General features: G+C 44.3%; 13 non-coding genes across 13 annotated transcripts; 6 read left to right on the top strand and 7 right to left on the bottom strand.

Annotated features, from left to right (window-relative positions):
* The first annotated feature begins 2,714 nt into the window (after nt 1-2,714).
* trnam-cau (transfer RNA methionine (anticodon CAU)) lies at nt 2,715-2,787 on the top strand. The gene has a single exon. It is a non-coding gene; the product is annotated as a tRNA-Met (tRNA).
* A 113-nt stretch (nt 2,788-2,900) lies between these two features.
* On the top strand, nt 2,901-2,972 carry trnag-ucc (transfer RNA glycine (anticodon UCC)). Its single transcript has one exon. It is a non-coding gene; the product is annotated as a tRNA-Gly (tRNA).
* Nucleotides 2,973-3,550: 578 nt separating this feature from the next.
* On the top strand, nt 3,551-3,632 carry trnal-uag (transfer RNA leucine (anticodon UAG)). The gene has a single exon. It is a non-coding gene; the product is annotated as a tRNA-Leu (tRNA).
* Nucleotides 3,633-7,304: 3,672 nt separating this feature from the next.
* On the bottom strand, nt 7,305-7,376 carry trnag-ucc (transfer RNA glycine (anticodon UCC)). The gene has a single exon. It is a non-coding gene; the product is annotated as a tRNA-Gly (tRNA).
* A 2,784-nt stretch (nt 7,377-10,160) lies between these two features.
* trnar-ucu (transfer RNA arginine (anticodon UCU)) lies at nt 10,161-10,232 on the bottom strand. The gene has a single exon. It is a non-coding gene; the product is annotated as a tRNA-Arg (tRNA).
* A 1,050-nt stretch (nt 10,233-11,282) lies between these two features.
* trnag-ucc (transfer RNA glycine (anticodon UCC)) lies at nt 11,283-11,354 on the bottom strand. Its single transcript has one exon. It is a non-coding gene; the product is annotated as a tRNA-Gly (tRNA).
* A 1,556-nt stretch (nt 11,355-12,910) lies between these two features.
* Nucleotides 12,911-12,983, bottom strand: trnat-cgu (transfer RNA threonine (anticodon CGU)). Its single transcript has one exon. It is a non-coding gene; the product is annotated as a tRNA-Thr (tRNA).
* Nucleotides 12,984-15,280: 2,297 nt separating this feature from the next.
* On the bottom strand, nt 15,281-15,352 carry trnag-ucc (transfer RNA glycine (anticodon UCC)). Its single transcript has one exon. It is a non-coding gene; the product is annotated as a tRNA-Gly (tRNA).
* A 441-nt stretch (nt 15,353-15,793) lies between these two features.
* trnat-agu (transfer RNA threonine (anticodon AGU)) lies at nt 15,794-15,867 on the bottom strand. The gene has a single exon. It is a non-coding gene; the product is annotated as a tRNA-Thr (tRNA).
* Nucleotides 15,868-17,669: 1,802 nt separating this feature from the next.
* On the top strand, nt 17,670-17,742 carry trnam-cau (transfer RNA methionine (anticodon CAU)). The gene has a single exon. It is a non-coding gene; the product is annotated as a tRNA-Met (tRNA).
* A 1,872-nt stretch (nt 17,743-19,614) lies between these two features.
* trnag-ucc (transfer RNA glycine (anticodon UCC)) lies at nt 19,615-19,686 on the top strand. Its single transcript has one exon. It is a non-coding gene; the product is annotated as a tRNA-Gly (tRNA).
* Nucleotides 19,687-21,830: 2,144 nt separating this feature from the next.
* On the top strand, nt 21,831-21,912 carry trnal-uag (transfer RNA leucine (anticodon UAG)). The gene has a single exon. It is a non-coding gene; the product is annotated as a tRNA-Leu (tRNA).
* Nucleotides 21,913-24,070: 2,158 nt separating this feature from the next.
* Nucleotides 24,071-24,144, bottom strand: trnat-agu (transfer RNA threonine (anticodon AGU)). Its single transcript has one exon. It is a non-coding gene; the product is annotated as a tRNA-Thr (tRNA).
* Nucleotides 24,145-24,947: the final 803 nt, after the last annotated feature.

Below are 24,947 nucleotides of genomic sequence, written 5' to 3'. Positions count from 1 at the left end.
ACACAGACTTGATCTTACAATGTGTGTACGCTCAAATCCACACCAAAGCTCAGATTTATAAAAGCGGTCTTTGATTTAGAAGAGTGTTTAGCTCCACGTCAAGGTTCAAACTTGGCATATGCATGTTTCATTGCTCCAACGGTAACTGCTGTGCAATAGATAAACCATTCACTCATCACATTATCTCTGTCTTTTCTCGTTTTCCCCCCTCTTCTCTTCTTCTTTTTCTTCCCTGGGCACCAGAGGGCTTTGGTCTTTTTTTCATGATACACTGTATATATTTGAATTCAGAGGTACAAAAAGGGGGTATGCAACATATGCAGTGCATGGGGGCGCTACGAGAAGGGGGGTGCCAAAACAATGGTGAAAATATACACATACAAGATACAAAAATCCGGCTCTGACGTCAGTTGTCTTTGTTTTGTCACTTAAAATCGGTGCATGCTGTATTATAGACATTTTCTTGAGGTTACACCCAGGTCTAGACTGATCACACAGACAAGACAGGCTACTTATTCGTTAACAGCTGCGGTCTAATGACTGTATCAATGATGAGAGCTCAAATGTTGTCATAAAAGATTCTAGAGCATGAGGCACCCTGTGATCTAAGTTGTCAACTTGTCATGACATAGAGAAAATAGTATTAGTGAAAAATAATAAAAGTTAAAAATTTTGATTTTTCTTTTCTTCCCTCATTTGGGGCGCCCCATGGATGGACGGTGCCTCAAGCATTCACCTATACCACCTATGTGATGGGCCGGGTCTGATAATCACACTTTGGTGCACAGATAGTGAGAGGGTCTCCCAAGACCATTTAACACAACTAGGGTTGCAAGTGAAAGAATGACGCTAATATTGACTAACACAGCACAAGAATACATGTAAGCAAGCCAGTAATTTAATTCCATTTAATGGAATATGAAAAGCGTTTAAAATGTGCCAGAGCTGGACAAGATTGCTATGGCAGGTTCCAGGGAGCCCCCAGGATCAAATCTTGGTTCAAAAGGCATTCAGGATTTGTTAGAGGTGGACAAAGGCTCCAAAGAGGGTTCCACCTAGGCCCCCAGGGGCTCCTACCGACCCCATTGCAAACTCCTTGGCTGTTCAAGGGGAAAGGTGGGAGGTAGCGTGGCCGAGCGGTCAAAAGTGCTGGACTTCGGCTCCAGTGTCTTCGGGGGCGTGGGTTTGAATCTGCCATTGTCTTTCATTGTCCTGGCAAAATGTCATCTATTTGTTACCTCTCCTCCTAAAAGAACATGTGTGAACGTTAACAGGAGAAGCATCAGCGTGGTAGCATGGGCAAAGCAGTTTAAGACTGCAAGACTGCAATCTCTCAGGCCACCTGGGTTTGAATAGCACTGCTGCCAAGCCTCTCCCTTGCTGCACTTCAGTCTTGCAAAGAAAGATCTTCCATGGCACGGGGGCCACCTAGACTATCAACCTCCACGCTGTCGGGAGGCTGTGGGCGTAATCATGAGGTCACAAGCTACGCGGCACCCAGAGAAAGCCATTTGCTCAAGGCCAATGACCTGCTGCTCAAGCTAGAAACTTGGCAGGATGCTACAGTGAAGAGATTGGATTTGGGTGTGTGGGACGCAATGGACTAGGAAAAGAGAAGTTACGGCTGTGGCAAGGGGCGAAAGGAAAACCCAATAAAGAAATCCTCAGGCTGCTGAACAAATGGAATGTGTGTCTCTCTATTGATTTCAGGTGGGTGAAATGGTCCACAACATCTCATCAAAAACTGACAATAATAACATACAAGAGTTTTCCACATGACATAGAAAATGTTTTGGTAGCCCTTTGGATCGAAAAAGTGTTCACTTTAGTATGTTGGGTAGCCAGTTATCTCTGACAATCTGTAATGTAATGCAGCTGCTTAAAGCGGTGTAGCTGTTCTCAGACCTCTGCCCTCATGGCAGAAGCATGGCATGTGAGAGAAAGAGCAACAGGTTGTTAGGTTGCTTGGTTGCAGTAAGCACACTAAGCACGCCGGATGGTGAATGTTTATGAACTTTATTTGCTGGTAGCAGGCAAGATAACAAGCATACACATGGTCATTTACTCACACTCTTAGTCTACTCACATAATTTTTAACATACTTAAACATACTGCACTTTATGTCCAAAATGCCATCCAGGAGCAAGGAGGAGACTGCTGACTGACAAGGCAATATATAGAAGTGGCATGTGTTTAGAGAAGAATGCCCGGAAGGGAAAGTGTGATTCCTGATATATTTCTGTTTTAGCAGTGGAAAGAAAATAAGTTCAAACAAGAGAAAGGCAAAGCCATTAAAGAAATTTTCAGGCCATTCCACACATAAATGTGCCCTGCGCCTCCCCATATGTTTCAGCCACTTCAGCCTTAGTCCGATTACCGTACCTCAGACAAGCTGTCTGACCCATTAACACAGACCTACACCTGAGGTAAAAGTTTAACCCTGCACATCAGACAACAAGTGGCCATTGGACCATTCACTTAGGTTTTGGCATGGTTGCGCTCCAACATGGCACTCATCTGCGGGTTTTGACGCTTCTTACAGCCACATGTCATCCAGCTGGGCGGCTTTTTTCATGATAACCCTGGTTTGCGAGAAGCATGATCTGAGCTCCAACACTTTTTAGAGACATGTAGCACAGAGTCTGGGATGACGTGTGGGAGAGCTGGGGCCGTCGGAAATGTTGTTTTTGTATACTGTCCATTGACTGATTACAGCCTCGTTAGCGCAGTAGGTAGCGCGTCAGTCTCATAATCTGAAGGTCGTGAGTTCGATCCTCACACGGGGCACGGCATTTTAACCCATTTAGTTGGCTGTCCAAAGGCCTTGGTTAGAAGGCCATTTTGCCAGTTTCTTGAGGTGCTGGAAGCGACAATGACAGCCTCAGAGCTCACAGATCTCAGCGTTGGTGGTATAGTGGTGAGCATAGCCGCCTTCCAAGCAGTTGACCCGGGTTCGATTCCCGGCCAACGCAGTTCAGCTTTACTCCCAGGACCATTTGAGGCTTCTGTTTAGCATCCAACACCAGCTTAGGCAGGGTGGCAGTTATCACACTGGGGTTGTTCCCCCAGGGAATGCAGATCTGGTTTGCCAAGCTTGTAACGCACATCTGTCAGACAAAGTGGACTTTCGTGTAATGTGTTGACAATCACTTGATTTTTTGAATATTTAATATTCAGTGAAATGGCTGCTGTACTGCATTGACATTATGGCGAAAAAAAAAAAAAACCTTGCAAGCAGATGACCTCTCCAAGGCCGCATCCAGGGTTGCAAGTGAAAGAATGACGCTAATATTGACTAACACGGCACTTGTAAGCAATCCAGTACTTTAATTTCATTTAATGGAATACAAAAAGCGTTCAAAATGTGCCAGAGCTGGACAAGACTGCTATGGCAGGTTCCAGGGAGCCCCCAGAGTCAAGTCATGGTTCAAAAGGCATTCGGGATATGTCAGAGGTGGACAAAGGCTCCAAAGAGGGTTCCACCTAGGCCCCCAGGGGCTCCTACCGACCCCATTGCAAACTGCCTGGCTGTTCAAGTGGAGTGGTGGGAGGTAGCGTGGCCGAGCGGTCCAAGGCGCTGGATTTAGGCTCCAGTCTCTTCGGGGACGTGGGTTTGAATCCCACCGCTGCCATTGTCTTTCACTGTCATGTCAGAAAGACAAAATTGCTTAACCTTTCTTAACAAATATGTCACTATGTGTTCAAATGTGTTCCACTGTGTTTAGTATAGAAAATGAATAAAAATTACAGTTACAGTCAGTACAGAGTGTTTCCTTTCGTTTTTTTTTATGTTATGGGGAGGGGGGTTGGGGGTTTGAACAGACACACAGTTTTTGTTGGGGGATGGCTTGGGTGGGGTTTATTACTCACAATGGCCCTCATTTATCAATCTAACATAGAACACAGCGCAGATCCGAGCGCAGAAATCATCTTACGACAGTTCATGTGTGATTATAGCGTAAGAATGATCGGGCATTGGTAAATGTGGTGGTCATTTAAATATCACGCCCCTAAGTATTCTAGGTTCAGAGGCCGTGCCCCTAGAGTTTACCACATGGATGGGGCGTAATACGTCCAAGCAGGGAAAGTTCTCTGACCTCGAAATACAAACTCTGACATTGCAAGTCCAACTGAACCAATCGCATCGCAAATTAGTTAGCCTACCTATGGAAGCCCAAAGATGCCATGAATTTACATTTAATTTAGATTCCATTTTCTCGTGATAACGTGTTATTTTGCTTTGTTTTCTTTAGATCTCGACTTCATTATGTCATTATTACGAAATAAGGAAGCTTTGTTTTCTCGAGATAATAACATAATTACTTTTGTGATCTCTACCTTGGTTATGCCCCCAACAGATCTGATGTGGTCAACAATGAGCCTCTGAGCCACCAGAGACCTCTCCTGATTCCTGGGGCCATTTTCCCCCAGTGTTTATTGTTGTTTTATATCTATTAAGACAACAAAAAATGTTACCAATTGCACTTCCAGAAATTATGTACAAATGAAAACTGAAACTAAATATGTGATGGACAACAATGCTGTTAAATTGCCTGTGACTGTTTATGAAGCCTGTTATGCCAGCTTTGTGATGTTTTATTAACCTATTACACTTATACAACATTTTGCTCTGGATTAGGAGTTGTAAAATGGAAAACAAGTGATTAATAGCCACACTTCATATATTTGTGTGTGTTTCCAATAGACTGCAATATATAAAATAAAACATTAGCAATTACACCATCAATATGTTTATCCTTACCTTTAATGAGCTTGTACATGTCCTCAGAGAGGAAGGGCTGCATGGGTTGGTCTGCTTGATACATGGTGAGGAAGGGGTTGATTTCTCTTGCAATGCTGTTGAACATCTGCAATTTCACTGCGAAGAGAGGATCGGCACAGCAGGTCTTCACCTCCTCAGATGACTTCACCTTTTATTGGGTAGTTCACCTCTCCCTACCATCTCGATGTAGAGTTTGACATGTGGCCAGAGCAGCAATCCTCTTTCTGATATGCTGACATTCTCAATCCACCGGTGCTTGCAAAACTTAAGCATGAGCGTACAACATTCAATTGCTGTCATAAAATCCTTGTGATGGGCAGGGCAATCGTGGAACAACCAGTACAGGCTAGAGAGTGCGTGTTCAACTTCCCATCTGGTGGATTTACATCCATCTCTGAATGCATTGTGCAATATGTGCAACTCGCACGAACTGATGTTGATCAGCGACTGCCCCACATCATTCTGCACTTGCTTCTGGAGTATTTTGAACACTTTCCAATTCACATTTTGCCCGTCCATTCAGATTTGGATGAGATTTGTGATCCCGACCTGAGAAAGCAAGTCCTTCATTTTCTCAGTGATATCTTGAGCTGATGAATGGCCCATAAACTCTGAGCAGATGTATTTAGTCTTCACTTTGGGCCCGTCCTATAGTCTGACATGTATGTCTAACTGTTTAGCCTGCAAATAGTGGTTCAGCCTTTCATCTAATAAAATGACATACAACCTTTGCTTCGATACCTTGGACAAAGTCAGTTTCTTAAAGTAAGGAACCAGTCCAAAAGTACATATATATGAGCATTTGCATTCACCGCATGCAAATCTGGCAGCTATCTGGCTGTCAGGGAACATGACCTGAAAAAGCTGGCTTTTGTCCTCGCGTAACTTATAGGAATAGTGAGAATGAGCCACCTTTAGTGCCCACAGTACCTCTGCAGTTAGGGCTTTGTTTTTGGACACAGTGCCCAAAATGGTCCCTTGTTTGATGGTGGATGAGAGGGGAGCACTGCAGCTGGCAGTGGGTGTCATGTTGCTCACCGGGGTGAAAAAGCCGGTGATAGAGTTGTGAGCTGTTTCGCGTGCAGCAGCAGCAGCAGGATGGTGCTTAGCTCCTTTAGCATGGCTAGCTAGCATTGCCTCTCCCATGTTCAAGATGTCAAATGTTTTATGACACAGCCCACATTTTGCACGCCCCGGGTCCTGGTCTTTCTCAAGCCATGCCTTGTATTTGTCCTAGTGAAGCCAGACATTATTAAATCTACAATTCCCTGGCATTTTGCGAATTCACATTGAAGTATGGTCGGATTGATGTTAAATAGCATATAATAAGCTTGAAACTCAGGGAAATGGATGTTACTGTATTTTAGCGGCTGTTTGAAATACAAAATTAATAATGAAACTAAAAATAGAGGGATGTCTGTTTTTTTTAATCTTTATACCTATGAACTGAACTCAAGTTCATAGGTATTTCCAGTCCACTACACTATAACAATCAAATTCAAATGGCACAGAATGAATTTATGGTTGAATAAAATGGGCTTTAGATAGAGCTTAGACTCATTAGCATGTACATGTACATACAGGAAAGAGCTCTAAGTAAAGAGATGAACACCATTTACATTACGTTTACATTTATTCATTCAACAGACGCTTTTATCCAAAGCGACTTCCAGGAAAGGTGGAAGACAAAGCAAACATAGCCTTAAGTAGCTGTCTACTGTACATGTGCTCCCGCTACGTTCAGTATAAGACCGGATACAAGTGCAAGAAAAGTTGATGGAAAGAAAGAGAGTGAGCTGCAGAAAGATACAAATGGGTCTTCTCTCACAAGAACTTAAACTATTATTATAGACAGCAACACACACACACACACACACACACACACACACACAGGCACACACACCCACTTATAAACAGCAAAACTAAAAAGGTGATAATAACAGTAACTTAACCTCAACACATTTAGAATACAGGTGAAATGGTATGAAACATGCAGCAGTGACTACTCTCTAAAGCAAGGGTGTCAAAGTCCAGTCCTGGAGGGCCATGGGCCTACTGTTTTTCTTGAAAATCAACAGGTTACTAAGAAGTGAAAGCAAAAACTGACAGGACCCTGGCCCTCCAGGACAGGATTTTGACACATGTGAACTAAAGAGACACGCTTAACCAAGAAAAGAAGCTACCTAAAGGATGTAATGATGGATGACGGAGTTCCACTAAATGGCAGTGAGGGAAGGAGAGGACAAAGCAGAGGAAGAGCAGGCCCCAGCCACAATCGGGTCAAAGGGACAGGGACAGACAGAGCGAGAAAGAAGGCATAAATCTACACTCAACACACTTTTAATTGCTGGCAGAGCAGTGAAAGGCCAATGAAAGTCTCTAACCTTGAAGGGCTCTCTAGATGTGCATTGCAAACAAACCACATCCACATTCCCTGGGAGAGCAACCTCACTGTGACAATTGCCACTCTGCCTGAGCTGCCAAACACAAGCTTCAGAGTGTGCAGGGAGTAAAGCTGAACTGCGTTGGCCGGGAATCGAACCCGGGTCAACTGCTTGGAAGGCAGCTATGCTCACCACTATACCACCAACGCTGGAATGCATGTGCTCCAAGGCTGTTATTGTCAGTTCCATCACCTCAGGAACTCATGAGGTAGAGCTGCAACCTCGAAGCCTTTTAACATCACTAAGCCGTTGGGCAGCCATCCAGATGAGTTTATATAAAAGGCTGTGCCCAATGTAGGGTCGAACTGACCACCTTTAGATTACGAGACTGATGTGCTACCTGCAGTGGCAACGAGGCTGAAAGCAAATAATGCTTTGTGCAAAAAAAAATTTCTATCGCATGACATCCCTGACTCCGCGCAAGACAGACTCCAGGGGCCAAATTTATAAAACGTTCCTCCGCACAGATTTGATCTTACAATGTGCGTACGCTCAAATCCACACCAAAGTTCAGATTTATAAAAGCGGTCTTTGACATAGAAAGTACTGATCTCCATGTTAGGTTCAAACTTGGCATACGCATGTTTCATGTTCAATCGCTTATTTTCCCATTGAAAGTGAATCGGGAAGGTTTTAGGTCTGTAATGGTATGATGAGAGTTTGTCTTTCTTTGCAAGAAGTATGCATAGCAATCCATAGACTGCGTTGGCATTCGAACCCACGCCCCCAAAGAGACTGGAGTCTTAATCCAACGCCTTGGACCGCTCGGCCACACTACCTGCCCAAGTAACTGAGCCCATGGGTCACTTTCAGATTGGGATCAGCACAAGCCTCTGTGGGCTTCAGTGAGACCACCTTTGGAGCTCTTGTCCACCTCTGTCCCATCTTGAATGCCTTTTGGGCCAATGTTTGATTCGGGGGCCCCAGGGCACCTGCCATGGCAGTCTTGTCCAGCTGTGACACATTTTGAACACTTTTGGGAGAATGGCCCTTGGAGGCCTGCTATGGCACGCCTGTGCACCTCCTACCTGTCTGCTCAACAAAGTTAGTGCATCTCATTCAAGAAACTAGACCTTTCACATAATGTTCACACCCTCTACTGGACCCTCTACTATCTACTGGCCCTAAAGACTGGACACAAATTAGTGCAGGGATCATTGTGTTTGCAATCTGTGAACTGAGAGCAAAATTTTTTTTTTGAGTCTGTCTATATGAGACATTAAGTCATTCAGACGGCATCTTGTAAATTCTCCATTCACTTGATTCTATTTAATTTCAGTTTGATTTCAATTTGTCATTCACATGGTATGCTACAGCAGTTTTGGAAGAAGTATCAGCTCCTCTCCCTGGCAAAACACAACTCAGACTGCATGTGACCAAGCTCCTCCAAGTGTTGCATAATTTGGGAGAAAATTCTTAAATTACAATTACGTTCTACTTAGTCAAAATTAAGGTTTATTAATTTACATTGAATTCAGATCAAATTAGTAGTAAACTGGAAAAAATACTTCAAGTACTTAGGGGTGTCCCTCACTAAGAATTGACATAGTCGAATCTGATCGTCAAGTCTTGCCTATCGTCGTCTGATTGTCGAATCATGTTTTGTTTTTTGTTTTTTTTTTGCTCATTGATCCATATTCTCATCTGTGACATTGGCTTCCATTTTTTCCACACCAGACAAAAGAGCTGAAACACCCAATTAAATCATTTGTCTTCTTGTGTTAACTTTTGCCTCGTCACTTGGACCGACACTATCGGCTGGCTCGCTCTCTGATGCACTCAATTTCAAAACAGACACACTGGCAGCTCTTAAGGTAATAGTCCACAGACAACAAGGGTCTTCCCACTTTAGGTGATGAAACTGAAGGAACAGCAGTGCGGTATGGCAGCTTTGATCCTTGTTTCATAACCACTGCGACGATGTAGGAGTGGTACTATTCAATGATTCGATCTAAGAAGCCTGATTCGACTGCCAGTCTCACAGTTAAATCAGGCCCCTTAGATCGAATCGTCAAATAGTAGACTACTCAGGGTCACTCCTACAAGTAGTTTTAGGTGTTTTCTGTGTGGCATAGCAGTAAATTTCATTGTGCCCCATGCTGAGGTTATGAGGTTGTATCTCAGCATTACTGGAGGCTACTGGAGGTCAGGTAGTGTAAAGAACACAACTGACTGTGTTCTGGGAGGGTCAGCCAAACAGAGGCCTCTTTCTGCCATCACACTTCACTGACTCCTAGAGTCAATGGGTCATCTGCACAATTGCGGGTGAACCCAGTGGAACAGCAGGGACCTCCAGAAATGCTTTGCTCCCATGGATACACGTGTAAGCTGGCAGGTGAACAGAAGTGGTAGCTGGTATGAAAGGACATATGTGTCAGATCACATGTTTGCTTTATGTTCTTTAGTCTAAAAATAATGGGTTTGTTTTATTGATGTATTTATTTATTTTTCAAATTATAAATTAATGTATACACACATTAAAGAAAAAGAAAAATTCTAAATAAACCACAGAAATTTCTTGGGGTTGCTCAGGGGGTGCTATGGCTTTCCTGGGGGTAGCTACCTATCCTCCCTGGTGCCGCCCATGCTTTGGGAAGTGAACAACACTATCCATCCCACGCAAATCAGGGTAACATCAAAATATTTTAAGAATGTCTTTCTTCTTGCTTTAGTGATGTTGCAATAAGTTTGCATTCACTTTAATAAATGGGGCATTTACCATACTCGTACTTTACTAAAATACTTCTCACATCACGTGAAAACCTCTTGTGTGTGTCATTATCATCAGTTTTTGATGAGATGCTAGGGGCTTGTGAACCGTTTTCACCCACCTTCACAACCCCATTGTGATTATCACAGCTGTGCCTGAGCCGCCAATGCTGGTGTTGGTTGCCAAAGACAAGCCTAAGAGTGTGCAGGGAATAAAGCTGAACTGCGTTGGCCGGGAATTGAACCCAGGTCAACTGCTTAGAAGGCAGCTATGCTCACCACTATACCACCAACACAAACTGGCATGCTTTAAAGCTTTAATTCTTGGTTCCAGCACCTCAAGATACTGGCAGGCATAGTAGACGGAGCCTTTTTTTTGTGTGTACCATATTTTTACAGAAATTCATAAACATACAGTGAAACAAGCAGCCGGTCACCTGTGCATTCACACAAACACTGTACTGGTGGAGATACATGTCAGGTCCTAATGAGTCCCACAATCCTTGCGTGGGGTCACAAACACAATCCATTTTGCTATTGGGCAGCCATCCAAATGGTGCCTTTAACAAACGGGTTTATGTAAAAAGGCTGTGCCCCATGCGAGAACTGACCAACTTCAGAATATGAGACTGACGCGCTACCTACTGCAGGAACGAGGCTGAAAAACCTCAGTCCAGCTAGATACAGAAACAATGTTTCCAGCACCACTAGCTCTCTCACACAACATCCCTGACCCTGCACCCCTACATGTCTCCAGAAGCACTGGGGCCGAGGCCAAGCTTCTCATAACCCCAGTTCATTATGAAAAACGTTGCCCAGCTGGATGATATGCTGCTCCAAGAACTGTCAAAACTCTCGGATTAGTGCTGTCTAGCTGGATGAAATGCTGTTGAAATGATCTATGCTACAAGTGTAGGTCACAAATCTGGTTTTCTTCAGCGTCTTGCCTAGTTTGGGCATGTTTGGGTTGGGGCCAGTGGGAGCCCTTGCATAAATGCATAAATGCATAAAGGCCCTTGCATAAGGGCCCTGCATTGGTCCTCAAGGGCTCCCACTGGCCCCAACCCTCATAGGTCAGGCAAGTCTTTACAGACGGATCAGATGCTCTGCCGTTTGTTTATGCAACAGAGATAATAATTTTCCAAGAAAAGAAACTACCTAAAGGATGTGCTGATGGATGAGAAAGAACGAGTGAATTTACACACTACACCTCTTAGTTACTGGCAGAGCAATTGAAGTCTCTCAACTCTCAGGAGAGCAACCTCACTGTGACACCTGCCACTCTGCCTGAGATGGTGTCGGTTGCCAAAGACAAGCCTCAGAGTGTGCAGGGAGTAAAGCTGAACTGCATTGGCCGGGAATCGAACCCGGGTCAACTGCTTGGAAGGCAGCTATGCTCACCACTATACCACCAATGCTGACATTGTAAGCCTCTGAGGTTGTTATTGTCCATTCTATCACATCAAGAAACCGGCAGAGAGGCAGGCAGGCAGGCAGGCAGCCACAGCTTCACAGCTTATTAAAGTTGACAAGTAACCGGGCACACATCGAAAAGGGATAAAAGCCTGAGCCCCATGTTAGGATCAAATTTACAATCTTCAGATTATGAGACTGATGCGCTGCCTACTGCGGCACCAGATAAACATGTAGAGAGGGACCATTGTTCTTACACCTATTGGTGCATTATAATGGGCAAAAGGGCTTCTACAAAAATTGGTTCAGTGCAGGAGTAAGGCAAATAAAAGACATTTTAAATGAAGTGAAATGGGGTTTTTTGCCACTACAAGCTAATATAGACACAACTGAAGAGAAAGAGGAAATTCAGAGCAAAGTAACTATAAAAAACTCAATACAAGAAATTGAAAGAGGCTATAGTTTCAAGTTTCAAGTTTATTTAGAGCCCAATATCACTGTTTACAGTCTCAAAGGGCTTTACAGGCCACAACAGTCAAAATCCAAACAGGACGGCACCCCCTGACTTAATCCTCATGGCGGGCAAGAAAAAACTCCCCAAAAACCCAAAAGGGAAATGGGAAAATGGGAGAAATCTTGAGAGGGACCAAAGAGAGAGGAGACCCCTTCTTGGCCAGACATGTGCGCAATAGGTGCCGACCTGGCGGGCAGTCACAATTTCAAGTAAATTAGAGCATGGACAAAGGGGATGACGATGCTGACCGGAGGCTGACAGGGGGATGAAAGATGATAACACCAGGATGGATCTGTTCAGAGGGCAGGAGGAGTCAGGATCACTGGTATCTCAGGAGTAGCACGTGTGGCTCGACAGAGAGAGAGAGAGAGAGAAAGATTTTTAGATGTTCATTTCCACATAATGGTTAAGGGACGATGTACATCGTGTGCTAAGTGCAGGCAGGGACTCCAGTAAGACTAGCTATTACAGTATATTACAGCTAAAAGGGAGAGCTAGAAGGTAATACGGACATGAGGGCACACTGGGACACAAGGCGGCCACCCACTCCACCGTCAACAAACCTGAGTAAACATGTTAGATTGGGGGGGGGGGGCGACAGCATCCAAACATCCCAGTTCACCAAACATTGTATGCCCGAGAACCCTCCAGATCTGCTCCTTTACCTATTAAAGAGCTGTTAGCAAAAGGTTTGGCTAAACAGATAAGTTTTCAGCCTTGAGGAATTGAGGAATGGCTCTCCAAACTGCGTGCAATAGGGTAGGCTGTGATTACTAGTCCACCTTCCACCTTCTCTTCCCCTTTCTCTGTCACCCTCTCTCTCTCAAACGCACACACACTCTTTTGCTCTTAAAGAAAAGCAAGAAATGATATTTACAACAACAGTACTTAAGGTGAAATGCTAATCATTTAAGGGACTGCAGTGGACATTGACTGGTTGCTGTAATGTACTGTAATTATTTCTGATAAAGGAGAACAGCCTTGAAGCCTTTTAACATCACTGAATCTGTTAGGCAGCCACCTAAATGGGTTTATGTGAAAAGGACATGCCCCGTGTGAGGATCGAACTCACGACTTTCAGATTACGAGACTGACGCGCTACCTACTGCGCTAACGAGGCTGAAAACATCAGTGGGGCGGTGCAATCAAAATTTCAGATGGCCTCACCTCTATCACACATCATCCCTGACTCTATGTCTCCAGTAGAGGTGTACAGAGACGTCATTATCGGTATCTGTATTTGTATCTGTTCAACCAACAAAATTATCTATCTGTATCTATTCAGATACTATTCCAGAGTTTTTGATGACATGCTGTGGGCCTGTAAACCATTTCACCCACCTGAAATCAATAGAGAAATACACACTCCATTTGTTCAGCAGCCTGGTGATTTCTTTACTGTGTTTTCCTTTTGCCCCTTGCCAAGGTTTCTCTTTTCCTAGCCCATTGCGCAAATCCAATCTTGCCAGCGTAGCCCAAATCCAATGACAGCACCAGAGACTGATAGTTTAGGTCAGCGTTTCTCAAACTCTGATCCTTGGACCGGCGGAGGGGTGGGGCGAGGAAACTGTTAGGACCCAGTCCCCTTGACTGAACCTCTTGCTTTGAAAATAATAACAATTGTAACTGCCGGTCCGCAGAGCCCTGCTGCCGCACAAGTCAAATTATGGTGCTTCTGTTGCTCGCCAGGTGAAAATAGTAACAATTTATTCAAGACTCTAGAATGTTAAGCATCCCCGCCAGTGAGAAATTGCTTAAGATATGCAGCAGGGGAGAGGCTTGGCAGCAATAGCATTCAAACCCAGATCCTCAAAGAAACTGCAGTCTTACCCCAGCACCTTCGCCAACATGACCAGTTCTCTTGGTAACGATAACAAACGTTATTTTAGGTGACAAGCCGATTGTGATTAACACCACTGTCTCTGAGCTGCCAATGCTGGTGTTGGTTGTAAAACTCAAGCCTAAGAGTGTGCAGGGAGTAAAACTGCGTTAGCTGGGAATCGAACTGCTTGGAAGGCAGCTATGCTCACCACTATACCACCAACGCTGGAACTGGCTCCAAGGCTGTTATTGTTGGTTCAATCACCTCAGAAAAGCCATGAAGTAGACCCCAGAGCTGCACCTCCTACCTTTCTGCTCAACAAAGTTAGTGCATCCATCTTCACATAATGTTCACACCCCCAGCAGCTTTCCACACTGACCCAGAGAAGAGTGCTAATCCCTGGGGGGAAGACTGCCTCGTGGAGGCCCTGGATCCCGACCTCCAGGCCCTCAGATACCTGATACACTTACCTAGGGACAGAGCTCCTCTGTTATTACCAAGCCTCAATAAGCTATCACCATATGCTCATTTAAGAATCTGAATCCAGTTAAGTTACAGTTACATTTACAAATTTTAGTTGTAGTTCAACGCTTTAAACACAGAACCTTGAAATTACTCACAGTAACGCTTCATTAGCATTAACATATATTCAGTTACAGCATTAATGCAACCAGTACAATAACACTCTTTGAAATCAATTCTCCTAGATAACTCCTGTTCCTGGATCACCACAGTCAGTAAACTAGGAAATAATTAATCAAATACTCAGAGTATAGAAATGCAAACATCAACTTTTTTACAGCAGTCAAGCTGTGGTGCAGATTGAATTTATGGTTGAATAAATGGGCTTTAGATGGGCTTTAGATGGAGCTAGACTCTTCGGCTACGTACGTACAGGAAAGAGCTCTAAGTAAAGAGATGAACACCATTTACATTACCTTTACATTTATTCATTTAACTCTTTTATCCAAAGCGACTTCCAAGAAAGGCAGAGTTCAAAGCAAACATAGCCTTATGCAGCTGTCTACTGCACATGTGCTCCCGCTACATTCAGTATAAGACCGGATACAAGTGCAAGAAAAGTTGATGGAAAGAAAGAGAGTGAGCTGCAGAAAGATACAAATGGGTCTTCTCTCACAAGAACTTAAACTATTAATAGACAGCAACACACACACACACACACACACACACAGACACAGACACACACACCCACACTATAGCTTATAAACAGCAAAACTAAAAAGGTGATAATAACAGTAACTTAACCTCAACACATTTAGAATACAGGTGAGATGGTATGAAACATGCAGCAATGATGAGACACGCTTAACCATGGGAAAGAGAAAGAGAGGGTGAAAGAAGGGCAAGAAGGCATGAATTTACACACTGTACACTTTTAATTGCTGGCAGAGCAGTTAAAGGCTAATGAAAGTCTCTAAACTTGAAGGACTCTCTAAACGTGCATTGCAAGCGAACCAGATCCATATTCCCTGGGGGAGCAACCTCACTGTGATAATTGCCACTCTGCCTGAGCTGCCAAAGCTGGTGTTGGTTGCCAAACAAAGGCTCAGAGGGTGCAGGGAGTAAAGCTGAACTGCGTTGGCCGGGAATCGAACCCGGGTCAACTGCTTGGAAGGCAGCTATGCTCACCACTATACCACCAACGCTGAAGGCACTGAGCTCCAAGGCTGTCATTGTTGGATCCAGCACCTCAAGCGCTTGACAGCCAGGCCCAAAAGTGACAGCCTTGCAGTGGTTTGACGATGATGAGGAGCTGGACAGCCAACCAAAGGGATTAAAGGCTTTGCCCTGTGTGAAGCTCGAACTCACATCCTCCAGATTACGAGACTGGTGCAGTGCTGGGTTTGGAATGCAACCCAAGCGAATGGCCCAATGACCTTTTTTGTTCTTGTGCACAGGGTTAGAGTTTTACAGGTATGTAAATGTAAAACTTACACACCATGAACAGGGCGCCCTCTGCATGCAGACACAGGTGTGTGTGTTTGTTGGGGTAAAGTGCCTTGCCCAAGAGCACACAGCCATGGACATCAGTCCTGTGAATCAAAGCCACAATCCTTCATTCACAACAACAGACAAAGAGCCATGAAAGGCACCGCTGGGATTCGAACCCAGGATCTCCTCTTTACTAGACAGGCGCTTTAACCAACTAAGCCACGACGCCACATTGGTGCGGGATTTAGGCCATTGTCAGATTACATTTGTTACGACCTGAACACCTGCGTTGATGTCCAGGAGTCTCTTTGGATGCTATAAGTCCATTTATAAGGAGGTGTCTTCTGTGTCTTCTGCCATCCAGTCCTGATGACTGACAACCAATTAGCACAGGTATCATTCAGTTTTCAATCTGCGAACCAAGAGCTTGGGAGAATTTGTTTGAGTCTGTCGTATCAGAAACATTAAGTCATTCAGACAACATCAGCTCTTCCCCTGACAGAACACAGCTCAGATTGCATGTGACCAAGTTTCTCATTACAGAAATTTATGTTAAATTAAAGCAATTTGCATGAATTAGAGCAATTTATTTTCAAGTTTATTAATTCATATTAAAGTTGAAACAACACTAAAGCAATTTATTCTCAATATCTTACGTATTTATTTACATAATTTATGTCCATTCTATCACATCAAGAAACTGGCAGAGAGGCAGGCAGGCAGCCACAGCTTCACAGCCTTTTGAAGTTGACGAGTAACTGGGCACACATCCAAAGGGCTCAAAGGGTCATCAGCTGCCACCTGGCCTCCATCAAGGAACTACACAGCTCCAGAGCTAGGAAACGTGCATGGAAGACTGTGGCTGATCCCTCCCACCCAGCCCACATCCTGTTCATAAGACTCCCCTCCGGACGGTGGTACAGGTCTATCAAGACCAAAACCACCCGACACCAAAACAGCTTCTATCCCAAGACAGTAGCTCTCCTCAACACCTCCTGAACTCTTGCACTGTTTGTTGTATATGTGCTTATGTGGAACCACTGTGCCTATTGACCTCGCATACCCATTACCACCTTCTGTGTCTCTGTATCAATCACTAATACCACATACCACTGACCTATTTGAATCCCACACATCATTTCCCATCTAGCGTTCGTCTACTCATTACACTACGCACTATCCTGGTGCTGTCTGTTGTATTGTATTTTGTATTGTGTATTGCTTACTGCAGATTGTACATTGTACTGTATATTGTATTGTTGTGTCTACAGTATGTATATTGCTGGTCCTGCTATTCCATGTTTCAGTTGTTCTAACAGCTGAAAGTGAGAGTGAATGTCACTTTGATGGAAAGAGAAAGACGCTGGGCACTTGGAATGTGAGGTATTTGTATTATTCATGTTTATACAGCTGACTGACAAGGCAGTGTATAGAAGTGGCACATGTTCAGAGAAGAATACCTGGAAGGGAAAGTGTGATTCCTGATATATTTCTGTTTTAGCAGTGGAAAGAAAATAAGTTCAAACAAGAGAAAGGCAAAGCCATTAAAGAAATCATCAGGCTGTTCCACACATAAAAGTGCACTGCGCCTTCCCATATGTTTCAGCCACTTCAGGCTTATTCTGTCAATCCTGCCTCAGACAAGCTGTCTGACACCATTAACACAAACCCATACCTGAGGTAAAAGTTGAACCTTGCAAGTCGGACCACAAATGCCCATGAATGAACCTTTCGCTTTGGTTCTGACATGTGCTCCAACACGGCACTCATCTGAGAGTTTTGACTCTCCAATGAATATTAGGGCAGAAAATGCAACATGTGCCCGACTTCCAGTATAAACCACGCCCACCTCCGGCATACTACCTGAATAGATACGGAGACAGATCATTTTGTTGGTTGAACAGGTACAGATACAGATAATGACATCTCTGTAGACCTCTACTGGAGACATGTAGCGCAGAGTCAGGGATGATGTGTGATAGAGCTGGGGCCATGTGAAATTTTGTTTGCACCGCCCAACATCTGCTTTCAGCCTCGTTAGCGCAGTAGGTAGCGCGTCAGTCTCATAATCTGAAGGTCGTGAGTTCGATCCTCACACGGGGCAAATCATTTTCACATACCTCCATTCTGCATCCTCTGCCTCACTGATCTCATGCAACCTGTTCCATCCTCTCTACAACACTTTGTGTAAATTGACGGGTAACTCCTACAATCACCATGCAGATGGGGCTTAGTAGGTTAAAGCACCTGCCTTGTAAACAGGAGATCCTGGGTTCAAGTCCCAGTAGTGCCTTTAGTGGCTCTTTGAGCAAATTCTCTGTCTGTTGTCATGACTGCCAGTTCAATTCCCACGAACAATATCCATGCCTGTGTGCTCTTGGGCAAGGCACTTTACCCCAACGAACACAAACACCTGCGTCTGGGGTGTGTGTTCGCTACCGGTGTGTGTTTGATGCAGAGGACACATTCACTGCTCCCTGTTCACAGTGTGTGTGTGCAATCACAGAGATTTGCATTTAAATACCTGTTGTAAAACTCCAACCTTTCACTTGGGTTTTGATATGGTTGCATTCCAACATGGCACTGACCGGATGGATTTGACGCTTCTTGGGACAACATTGCATCCACTTGGGCAGTGTTTTTCCTGATGACCTGGGGTTATGAGAAGCTTGAACTTGGCCCCGTTGTTTCTGGAGACATATAGCACAGAGTCAGTGATGTCGTGTGATAGAGTTACTGCTGTCGGAAACATTGTAGTGTGTCAGGCTCACAATCTGAAGGTCGTGAGCTCGATCCTCCCACTGGGTACAGTTTCTTGATGTGCTGAAACAGACAATAACAGCCTCTGAAAAGTTTATAGTGGTACAGTGATGAGCATAGCTACCTTCCAAGCAGTTGACCTGTGTTCAATTCCTGGCCAACGCAGTTTGTCTATACTCCCAGCACCCTTCAGAGCTTGTGTTTGGCAACCAATTCACTCCTTCTTTCCTTTGATTCCCTTTGACCCAGTCGTGGCTGGGGCCAACTCTCTTACCTCTCCTTCCCTCACTACCATTTAACTCCATCATCCATCAGCACATCCTTTAGGTAGCTTCTTTTCTTGGTAAATTATTATCTCTTTTGCATAAACAAATGGCAGAACATCTGATCCATCTGTAAAGACTTGCCTGCTTTCACAAGACAGGCTGCAATGCATGATGGTCTAAGTCGATCTTGCATGAAACGTACTAACTTTGTTGAGCAAACATGCGGGAGGTGCAAAGCACTGCCACAGCAGGCCCCCAGTGCATGAAAAACAGCCGTTCAAATTCCCAGTGATGCATTCTCATCCAAAATAAGCTCTGGTGGACAAGACCTGTGAGGGGGCCCTGCATTGGCCCTCAAGGGCTCCCACTGGCCCCAACCCAAACAAGCCCAAACTAGGCAAGACACTGAAGAAAACCAGATTTGCAACCTACATGTGTTGCACCGATCATCAACATTTCATCCAGCTAAACAGCACTAATCCGAGAGTTTTGACAGTTCTTGGAGCAGCATATCATCCAGCTGGGCAATGTTTTTCATAATAAACTGGGGTTATGAGAAGCTTGGTCTCGGCCCCAGTGCTTCTGGAGACATGTAGTGCAGAGTCAGGAATGTTGTGTGAGAGAGCAAGTGGTGCTGGAAACATTGTGTATCCAGCTTGACAGCGCTTTTCTGCCTCGTTGCCACTGTAGGTAGCACATCAGTCTCGTAATCTAAAGGTGGTCAGTTCGACCCTACATTGGGCACAGCCTTTTTATATAAACCTGTTTGTTAAAGGCACCATTTGGATGGCTGCCCAATAGCAAAATGGATTGTGTTTGTGACCATGTTCGTTTCATGTTTGTGATTTTCTATGAAAATGAAGTGCAAAAAAAAGGCTCCGTCTAGTATGCTTGCCAAGTTCTTGAGGTGCTGGAACCAACAATTAAAGCTTTAGAGCATGCCAAACTCTGCGTTGGTGGTATAGTGGTGAGCATAGCTGCCTTCCAAGCAGTTGACCCGGGTTCGATTCCCGGCCAGCGCAGTTCAGCTTTACTCCCTGCACCCTCTGAGGTTTGTGTTTGGCAACATCAGCTTTGGCAGCTCAGGCACAGCTCACAATGGGGTTGTGAAGGTGGGTGAAAATGGTTCACAAGCCCATAGCATCTCATCAAAAACTGATGATAATGACACACACAAGAGGTTTTCACGTGATGTGAGAAGTATTTTGGTAAAGTACGAGTATGGTAAATGCCCCATTTAATAAAGTGAATGCAAACTAATTGCAACATCACTAAAGCAAGAAGAAAGACATTCTGAAGATATTTTGATGTTACCCTGATTTGCGTGGGATGGATAGTGTTGTTCACTTCCCAAAGCATGGGCGGCACCAGGGAGGATAGGTAGCTACCCCCAGGAAAGCCATAGCACCCCCTGAGCAACCCCAAGAAATTTCTGTGGTTTATTTAGAATTTTTAATCTTTAATGCATGAATACTATAATTTATAATTTGAAAAATAAATAAATACATCAATAAAACAAACCCATTATTTTTAGACTAAAGAACATAAAGCAAACACAGGTGATGTGATTCAGAGCATGTGTCCTCTCATACCAACTACCACTTCTGTTCACCTGCCAGTTTACACGTGTATCCATGGGAGCAAAGCATTTCTGGAGGTCCCTGCTGTTCCACTGGGTTCACCCGCAATTGTGCAGATGACCCATTGACTCTAGGAGTCAGTGAAATGTGATGGCAGGAAGAGGCCCCTGTTTGGCTGATCCTCTCAGAACACAGTCAGTTGTGTTCACTACCTGACCTCCAGTAGCCTCCAGTAATGCTGAGATACAACCTCATAACCTCAGCATAGGGCACAATGATCACTGCATTCTGGCTATATGGGGGTGCTGAATGTCTGACAAAATAAATTCTTATGCCAAGTGTTACTAAAATAAGGGGCAGGCTGTATTGAGAGTGTGGGATAGACTAATGGGATGTGTGGGGAAGTAGCAGTTGCAGCAGAGCCACGACTGAAAAAGTGGTATATTTTAACTGTTCCTGTTGGGAAAGAAAATAAAGCCAATAAAAGCTGCCATACCGCACTGCTGTTCCTTCAGTCTCATCACCTAAAGTGGGAAGACCCTTGTTGTATGTGGCCTCTTACCTTAAGAGCTGCCAGTGTGTCTGTTTTGAAATTTAATGCATCAGAGAGCGAGCCAGCTGGTAGTCTCGGTCCAAGCGAGGAAGCAAAAGTTAACACAAGAAGACAAATGATTTAATTGGGTGTTTCAGCTCTTTCGTCTGGTGTGGAAAAAATGGAAGCCAATGTCACAGATGAGAATATGGATCAATGAGCAAAAAAACCAAAAAACCAAAAACATGATTCGACGATCAGATGACGATAGGCAAGACTTGATGAATCACACTTGGATTGAAGATCAGGCACCACAGGAGGTAGCATGGCCGAGCAGTCTGAGGCGCTGGATTAAGGCTCCAGTCTCTTTGGGGGTGACTTCCAAACATGCCCAACAGTCCCAACAGTTTATAAATGAGGCCTCTGGAGTCTGTGTAGCTCAGATTCAGGGATGTCACACGATAGAAATGGGCCTGTCACAAATGTTTTTTGCATAAAGCGTCCATTCATCATTTTCAGCCTCATTAGCTCAGTAGTCAGTTAAGTTAAGTTAAGTCTCCGTGATTGCACACACACACTGTGAACAGTGAGCAGTGAATTTGTCTCTGCATTTAACCCATCCAACACACCAGTAGCGAACACACAACAGACGTGGGAGCAGTGGGCAGCATTCCTCTGCACCCGGGGAGCATTAGGGTTAAGTGCCTTGCTCAAGGGCGCACAGCCGTGGATGTCGGGCCTGGGAATCGAACCCTCCGGTCACAAGCCCGGTTCTCTAACCTTTAGACCACGGCTGCCCAAAGTGAATGGAAATTAGACGTCACGAACAGGATCGTGAGTTCGATCCTCACACGGGGCACAAGCTTTTAACATAAACCCATCTGGATGGTTGCCCAACACCTTGGTGATGTTAAAAGACTTCGAGGTTGCAGCTCTCAGGTCTACCTCATGTGATTGAACTGACAATAACTTGGAGCATACTCATTCCAGTGTTGGTGGAATAGTGGCTAGCATAGCTGCCTTCCAGGCAGGCTGTTCAAGGGATGCAGTAGGAGGTAGCGTGGCCGAGCGGTCCAAGGCGCTGGATTTAGGCTCCAGTCTCTTCGGGGGCGTGGGTTCGAATCCCACCGCTGCCATTGTCTTTCATTATACTGTCAGAATGGTAAAACCTCATCTGTCTATTTGTTGCCTCTCATCCTACAATAACGATTGTGAACATTACCAGGAGAACTGGTAACGTTGGGGAAGCTGTCTAAGGTGCAGGGGTAAGACTGCAGTCTCTTCGGGGGTCCAGGTTTGAATGCTACTGCTGCCAAGCCTCTCCCCTGCTGCAGGTCTTAAGCAAGTTCTCACGGGTGGGGAAGCTTAACATTCTAGAGCCTCTAGGTCCAGGCTACTAAATAAACAGATGAAATGTTATAAACGGTGCTCGTTATTGTTGAATAGTTGCAAAACAACTAACTCTTCATTAAAGACATGAACTCACTCTCTCTCACACACACACACGCACACACAAACAATGCATCCATCACATCTTAACGAACTTTAAAAGTAGCCTACATTTGTAGGTCTGTACTGTCTTTTTTAGCCTAGTGTTTGGCTGCACTGTGCAGAAAAGGAATGGAATCCACAGTTCTAAGATTTAATCTATTTCAACGCGCCACAAAATAAATTCTGATTCAGATTTGATGTAGGCCCGTGTGTCTTATGGCCATCATATTTGTACGATGCCACACAACTCGAGCAGATAATGTAGTCTGTAATGGTGTCATCAGACAGGACAACTTGTCCGAATCTCTCCCATACCTTACTTTAAAACACATGTCTCTTATGTTTTTCCTCTTAAATGCCTTTTAATCTCTCCTCCAACTCCACAATACTAAGGTTTTTCCTTATTTTCCTTTCTGTTCCTGTCTTAATTCTTTCTTTTCCTCCTGTACTCTGTCGATTGTTCTGTTCTTTATGTTCTGTTTCAAACTATCCCACCATAACCTCTTTTAAGTTTGAAATAAATAAACTGCTAGCTATGCTCACCACTATACCACCAATGCTGTTATTGTCCATTTCAGCACATCAAGAGAGGCAGGCAGCCACCCAAAGCTTTGCAGCCTTTTAAAGTTGGGAGAAAAGGCTGTGCCCAGTGGAAGGATCCAGCTCACGACCTTCAGATTGTGAGCCTGAAGCACTACAATGTTTCCAACAGCAGTAACTCTATCACACGACATCACTGACTCTGCGCTACATGTCTCCAGAAACAACGGGGCCAAGTTCAAGCTTCTCATAACCCCAGGTCATCAGGAAAAACACTGCCCTCTCTGTTATTGTCCATTCTATCACATCAAGAAACAGGCAGAGAGGCAGGCAGGCAGCCACAGCTTCACAGCCTTTTGAAGTTGACGAGTAACTGGGCACACATCCAAAGGGCTCAGAGGGTCATCGGCTGCCACCTGGCCTCCATCAAGGACCTACACAGCTCCAGAGCTAGGAAACATGCCTGGAAGACTGTGGCTGATCCCTCCCACCTAGCCCACATCCTGTTCATAAGACTCCCCTCCGGACGGTGGTACAGGTCTATCAAGACCCAAACCACACGACACCAAAACAGCTTCTATCACAAGACGGTAGCTCTCCTCAACACCTTGTGAGATTATAGTGACATCTGAACAGACATGGTTCATGATAGGAGAACTGTTTAACCTGATGGTCTTATTACCATAGATACAAAGAAAGCTTCACACCTTTGGCGCTGCATTTCTGTTGGAGCCAAGAGCAATTGATTAAGGCAAAATACAACCGGTATTGTTGTGTCTATAGTACGTATATTGCTGGTCCTGCATCGTGCATTGTATTGTATATTGCACGTCTTGTGCCCACTGTTGTATTGTTATGATAACACTGTTATTGTATTTTTTTGTGTTTATTGTATATTTTGTGTACTGCGTGGAGAACACCAAGAAAAGTTCCTAGTGTAATGTACCATGGCAAATAAAGGTGATTCTGATGTCAGAACCCAAGCAAATGGCCCAATGACCGTTCTTGCACACAGGGTTAGAGTTGCACAACAGGTATGTAAATCACTGCAATCACACACACGGTGAACAGAGAATTTGTTCTCTGCATCCATTACACACACCAGAAGTGGGCAGCATCTGGGGGTAAGGTGCCTTGTCCAGGAGCACAACCCTTCAGTCATGACACCAGACAGGTAATCAGGAAAAACACACCCTCTGTTATTGTCCATTCTTTGTCTGACAACAGACAAAGAACTTGGTTGAAGAATCTGTTTCTCATGAAAGGCACTGCTGGGATTTGAACCCAGGATCTCCTGTTTACTAGACAGGTGCTTTAACCAACTAAGCCACAGCGCCACAAAGACATAGAGGGAAGGACCGTCGTTCTTACATGTACTGGTACATTATAATGGTCAAGAGGTCTTCTACAAAAATTGGTTCAGTGCAGGAGTAAGGCAAATAAAGGACATCTTAAATGAAGTGAAACGAGGGGGTGGCACTACAAGCTAATATAGACACAACTGAGGAGAAAGAGGGAATTCAGAGCAAAGTAACTATAAAAAACTTAATACAAGAAATCGAAAGAGGCTATACCAAAGGATTGGATAAAAAAAAATGGAAAAAATATACAAGGAAATGGAAGTAATACACCTGATGTGTTTTTAAAAACCAAGGATGAAAATGTCCCTTTTATTGCCTGCCCTTTAAGAGTTTTTTATTCTCATTTTTGTAAAGATGCCTTCATGGAACCAGGAGTGACTAATTATTGGATAAGATTGTACCCATTAGTGATGCGCGGGTTGACCCATAACCCATGGGTGGGGCAGGTTTAGGTAAGCTTACTAGAAAATATCAAGAGCACCGTTTGGAACTATTTATCTGTTTATTTAGTAGCCTAGATCCAGACGCTCTTAAGCTAAGATACAATAGACTATGCCTTGCAATCAATGTATTATGCTAATGTTTGGGCAAACAGGCCAAAAATGAAATTGCCTAGTGCAACACTGCTCACTCTGCTGGAGCCTACAGTGGCTAGTGCAAAACCTTGTTGTCTATACGAGTGTCTGTCCTTTTTAAAATGTGCACTAAATAAGAGAACGCTATCTTTCGCTCTGTGAGATGGATGTCATTGCTATACAGGCTAAAGCTGGCGGATTGCG

The sequence above is a fragment of the Chanos chanos genome, chromosome 12 (genome assembly GCF_902362185.1).
Source record: "Chanos chanos chromosome 12, fChaCha1.1, whole genome shotgun sequence".
Taxonomy (NCBI): domain Eukaryota; kingdom Metazoa; phylum Chordata; class Actinopteri; order Gonorynchiformes; family Chanidae; genus Chanos; species Chanos chanos.
Note: the sequence above shows the minus strand (reverse complement) of the source record. Positions and strands in the feature narration are given on the sequence as shown.